We start from the raw sequence: 6,087 nt of genomic DNA, 5'->3' as shown, positions 1-6,087 counted from the left end.
TTAATCTGAAACTATATACAAATATATATAAAATAATCTAAAGAAGTAACTCAATGGTCTGCATGACTTTCTTTCCTGACCACCCCATTGCCACTCCTTAAGTGAGAACTTTTAGCAAATCAAGAGAATTCTAGGTTGGTTTTCTGCTAGTTTATCAAAGTGAGCAAGGGTCAGATGAACATTAGTACTGAAGCAGGGGAAATACAGGCATACATGGCTGAACATGTGCACGTGCCATTTCACCAATGGCAGAAGCTAGACTGCCTTACCTTGTCTAATGGGACGCCAGGAGTGCTGTGGCTGGATCTAATTTCCTCATACCTTTTGGCCCAAGCCAAAGCTTGAGCTTAGCATAAAGCACTTTCATTGCTGAAAGAAAGATTTCCTAAGAATACTTAATAAAAGCAAATAAAAATCCCTACAGAGAAAACACATACAGTTCTCAAAATACAGTATGTTCACAATCACCTTTGTTTGGACTTGTCCATTCTGTCAAGAATGAATAGCTATTTAAGCTTTAAAAAAAAAAGAAGCCTGTATTCCAGAATAATCCACTTTGTTCCATGTTTTAAAATACAAATACTGAACCTTATGCTTTTTATTAAACCCATGTCCCAGCAGAGCTGAGCAATATGAACATCCTTGATATACTCCTCTGTTAATACCTCCTTTATTAAAATGTGTAAATGCAGTTCTGTCAAACACAGGCATTCTGAAATTTTAAAGATCTTGTCCCCTTTTCCCCTCTGAAAGCAAATAACAACACTGTTTCCAACTCTACTGGACTAACATTTTTGGGGGATTTAGAAAAGTCTTATGGGTGTGTATAAATTAAAAGACCTTTGCAAACTAAAATCATCTTTCTTTTTTTATGTATGTGTGTTAACAACTCTCACAATGTTATCATGTCTTATTTCACAGGAAAACAGGATTCAAATCAACCTGAAGAGATGATGTACTTTTTCCCTAAGCCTAAGCATGCACCAACTTCACCCTCAAAAACTCTCAGCTCCTCTAGCTCTCATTCAGTTTACTGAAGTTCCACATCTTCGAAGAACATTCTCTCTTTCCTAATATACCCCAACCTCATCTAAGTGAACTGAGGAAAAAGAAACCCACAAAGGCTAAAATGTTGGGGTTTTTTTGCCCTACCACAAGTGAAAAAAACTTACGTTACACCTATCACATACTCATCCATGTTAACATCATGCTAGTTTACAGGGAGGACATTTTACTATTTATGAATCCATGGAGTTTAACAACACTGTATTACTGAATTTCAGCTATAATAACCAAACCATAATAGCCTGACTTTGTATGATTCCTTAATGCTACATGAGTACTGACTGTTTACAGACAACTGCACAGACCTCAATCTTTCAAACCCTCCTTTTGTTTACTGCAGAAAGAATGACCTGGAATTTTAGCGTAGAGGAGAAGCTTTGTAAATTAGCTTATTAAATGAGCTTTACTAGTCTTAAATACTAATCTTAACAATCTGGCATACAGCTACAGTACAAACAGCAGAATACTTACCGTAAAGACAGGTCTTGCTTTTAAAATGTAAAACATTTAAGTACAATAAAATGAGCTTTTCTATTACTGAAAAACAGCTGTGCAAAAGCCCACAAATTATGATCAGGTATTTACAAAAGGCTAATGCCATGTTTCAGAACAACCTACATCTGTATCTACGGACCAGAAATGCACACTTTAATCTGATTTTAGAGACTTTTAGTCAGAAAAGCTTCCTTAATTTGGCAAAGTCTCAGGTATACGTATCAACAACATAGGTCTCGATCTTCTCATCCTCTCTTCTTTTAATTTCAATGCCAATGAATGATTAGGCTTGAAAGATGCAGCTAATATGTACAAAAATGAACTAAAGCAACGAAATAGAGGAAGGACCAGAAGGAAATGACTAATAAAACAAGCATTTTATATAGGGTATAAAATTTTCATTGGCATCTGAGATGAAAACAAAGTACTACAATGAAGGATTGCTGATAATGGAATAATGATGAGATCTGGCTTCTGTACACATACCAAAAGGCTTCATCCTGCTACTGCATGGCATCTTACATTGACATTAGCCCAGCGAACGCATGACCTAAAATATTCAAGAAACTGAATCGCAATTTCAATTTACAACCCACTACCTCCTGCCAGCTTGGATTATGTCTCTATTCTGACAGATTTCACATAGAAAAAATAAAAAATAAAAAAATCTGGTGAACATCCAGATCTACAGGATATGCAAAGTACTTAATGTGGAAAATACACAGGCAACCAAAGACCTGTGGAGGATGGCTAATTTTAAAGGGCAGGTCATTTCAATGTTTTCTGAAAACCTGGTTCCTCTAAGGATCCAAAGAGTTGGAAATCAAAAGATAACATTATCTGGAAAATCAAATTCATGTATTACATGTTGTGTTCCTGTGACAGAACTCCATTTTGTTTCATCCCAGTCCATGAAAAAATAAAATTAAAAATTAAAAAAAGAAGTTGCTTCAAGATTGTTTTCAGATATTTGGAAACAAAAATACAAAGAATTCTGCACTACAGCTAATGGCATGCAGAATTTGCTATCAACAGTAGTCTTGAATGGGCTTACAGAATGCAGCAAACTCTCAAGCTGTGGTTTGTAGTGACTTTTGAATCTGCTTCTTGTAAAATTGGAGAATCTGAATAAAAAAGCATCTAGACAAAGATTACTATGGCCTCTGAGTGAAAACTTACGAGTCCTCCACACGCTTGCTTAGTATTTGTCAATTTTATGTATTGCTACAAAGTGCCTGGCTTATTTGGATATTTCACTCCCTGTATTGGGGCACGATCAATTTGCCGTGCATGACAATAGCAAAGATGGCATCAACTATTACAGTCCAACAGTCAATTCATTAGCTCCACATTCAGCTAAAGGAGAAGCAGGTGCCATTCTCCACCAGAGATCTCTCCCAAGTCTTTCCTAATTAGTTTGTGGTGCTAGTTATAGGTTGCAACATTCAGTACACGTCGTGAAGGCTTGGTGCCACACTCCAGATAGAAATGTCTGCTTAGAACCTAATGAGTCTGCTGCATCAAGTCATGTCTAACATACTCATTTCATGGAAGTTCCTTCATAAAACTCGTCAGAGTTAAGCAAAGTAGTTCCTAGAAATGCTTAATTCAACACTACTCTTCAAGGCTCTGCTCAAGCTTTTAGCACACACCACCAAGCTACCTCACACTTGATTCCATATCTAGGAGAGTTTTGTCACTGACATCATCAATCTTTTCAGAATTTTCTCCTTTGATTGCAACAGTACCAGGAATTCCAACCCAAGTTACAAGCTAGCAACTGAATCCTTCAAAATACTGTTTGTGTATTTTCCAATTTCATGTTGTACCAACTGAGAAACGGAGTATCTGACACACAAAGCAGCACCCAGCAAACTATTCCTTATACAGCAGTTCTCAGAAAGTATTCAGTTGATGCAAAGTTTGTTGTGAGTACCTAGTAAGACTTGCTGACGAATCAAGACCTTCACACTGTATTTGGCCAGCTAACCAACTGAATAGCAAACTCCAGCATTCGTGCTTTTCAAACATCTGGCCTGCTGCTCTCCCAGCTGGCAGCAGCACGCTGTTCCCCGCTCTGTTCCCATGCAGCCCCATGTGACTGCACGTATCACATCGTGCCCGGAGTTCCAGCTCCAGCCTCTGCCCAACACCCCTCCTGTATGTGCTGGGCCAACTGTGAGCAAACTGGGAAAGCCCCATTCCCATGAAAGGGAGTCTCAGACTTTCCAACAGATCCACATGTAAACAGAGATTGCATGCACCGGCATTTAAATGTGCTAACAATGTTTTGTAACACAGGTTATGTAAGATTACGTGACAGATGGTCCAATTTCTGCTTCACTTGAAATCTGGTTAAGAAATTTGTGTCCTATCAAGAAGCCTTTGCGGACAGAAGAAAACCATATACACGTCTTGATGAACTTCTGCATGTGCTAAGGAAGGATGGATTATCTGTTGTTACAAAAAGACGGGTAGAATTCATGAGCAATCTAGAAAGTTTCATCTTATTAGACATTACAATAACAGGAAAAAGGCAACATGTAATGCTCTGAAGTTTAAAACAAAAAACAAACGAATGTCAACTTTGGTGACATTTCAAGTCACCGAAAATATGTTCTTAATATCTATGGGAACAGCAAGAAGAAAGAAATTAAGATACTATTTTATGGTTTAACACTAATAATGCTCTAACTTAGGAGGAATCATGGAATCACAGAAACACCGAGGTTGGAAAAGACCTACAAGATTATCCAGTCCAACCATCCACATATCACCAATAGTTCTCACTAAACCATGACCCTCAACACAAAATCCAAATGTTCCTTGAACACCTCCAGGATCGGTGGCTCCACCACCTCCATGGGCAGCCCATTCCAGTGCCTGACCACTCTTTCAGAGAAGTAGTAAGATGATAAGAAGGAAGATGATAAACAATCTATGTCAACTAGATGAGTGTATGCAGGAGTGCAAATTCAAGAGATGAGGGCAGATGGGGTTGGAAGGGAATAAAACAAAATAGAAAACCTGCCTCTGCAGAAACTGCATTACCAGGACTTCCAACAGATTCCAGACAAACACTACAGAACTGACAGCAAGAGAAGATGATTTTGAATGCCTCAAAGTTAAGAGGAAGTCTGTGCTGCTGAAGAAGTACAAAAATAAAAGGCAAAAGCTTCATTCACCATGAAGTCCTGTTGGCCAAGCTAGCAGCTGAAGGCAAAAATCAGATCCCTTGCTGCTTCTACATTCCTTTAACTCTTCTTAAATCCTGCCATGCCTGCCATGCAAGCTGGCAGGAGGACTGCATGGGAAAGCATCCACACATCCAGTGGACAAAGTCTTCACAATTAAGCAACTACCTTTTGGTCGACTCCACTGTAACTAGCACCAAAATGTATCCAGCACTCACTTTTTTTGAAATCCTTCACTTCCAGGTTTGCTTTCATTTTTATAGATACTTAAATTAATCCGAGTCTCCTTGTGAACCAGTGCTGCAGTCCACAGTTACCTTGCAGGAGTAACTCTTCTACTGCATTCTCACTGCTTGGCAAAAAGTATTCTAACCCAGCAACACCTCTTATTGCTTCAGCAGTTGTTTTGCTAGAGCTGACAGGCTTCACATCCAGGAATATCTGAGCTGTGCCATTGTTAATAGGATAAATTCTCCAGTCTACTTCTGGGAATTAACTTTCCAACAAAGGCCTACTCATCTTACTAATTTTATAGTCATTCTGTTGCCTCCTAGGATGACAGCTCATCAAGCCTGTCAAGTGTGACAGTAGTCTGGGTTTAGTCTTTAAGCAAAACCTCAGGATCCTCGAGATTTTTGCTATGTCCATAATACACTCACAAATTCTAGAAAAACCCAAGTTCCCCTTATTTCGAAAAACAATCAATCTGCAGCACTAAGATTTACTGACAGTGCCTGAATCTAAATGGTAAAGATGCACTATTATGAATGGTACCACACGGTAGGAATCACTACGAGAAATGATAACTAAAGCATCAAGACGTGCACAAAGCAGGTCATAGCAACACAGTGTCACCCCACACCCCTCATCTCTTTTCAGGTAACCACGGACTGACTGGCAGCTGCACGGAGAATGGCCTGAAATCTTCAATGCCACCATGCTGAGGAAGTCTCTGCAACCGTTTGCAGTATTCCTGTATTCAGTGCAGCTGTGGCAGGAATATAAGAGGTTACTGCCATGCTAAAGATATACTGTAATACAATAATAATAGATTCAACTCAATCTAGCTTACTATACAGCATTAGTTATACACAGCGTGCCTTATAAGCCAGCATGGAATGTAAAAACTTGTGTTCAGTGAACACTATTTAGGTCACTAAGTCATGTGTCAAAGGAAACACAAAAACAGAAGCTGGCTATATACATGCCTTCTTTCATAGTCACATCCTAGGATAGGGTAGTGTTTTGACTACAACCTCTACTTTTATCTACTACATGTATTCAAAGAGGAAATATCCTTTTTAAATATACATATAAAGAATACATATCATGA

Source organism: Meleagris gallopavo, chromosome 1, assembly GCF_000146605.3.
Source record: "Meleagris gallopavo isolate NT-WF06-2002-E0010 breed Aviagen turkey brand Nicholas breeding stock chromosome 1, Turkey_5.1, whole genome shotgun sequence".
Taxonomy (NCBI): domain Eukaryota; kingdom Metazoa; phylum Chordata; class Aves; order Galliformes; family Phasianidae; genus Meleagris; species Meleagris gallopavo.
Note: the sequence above shows the minus strand (reverse complement) of the source record.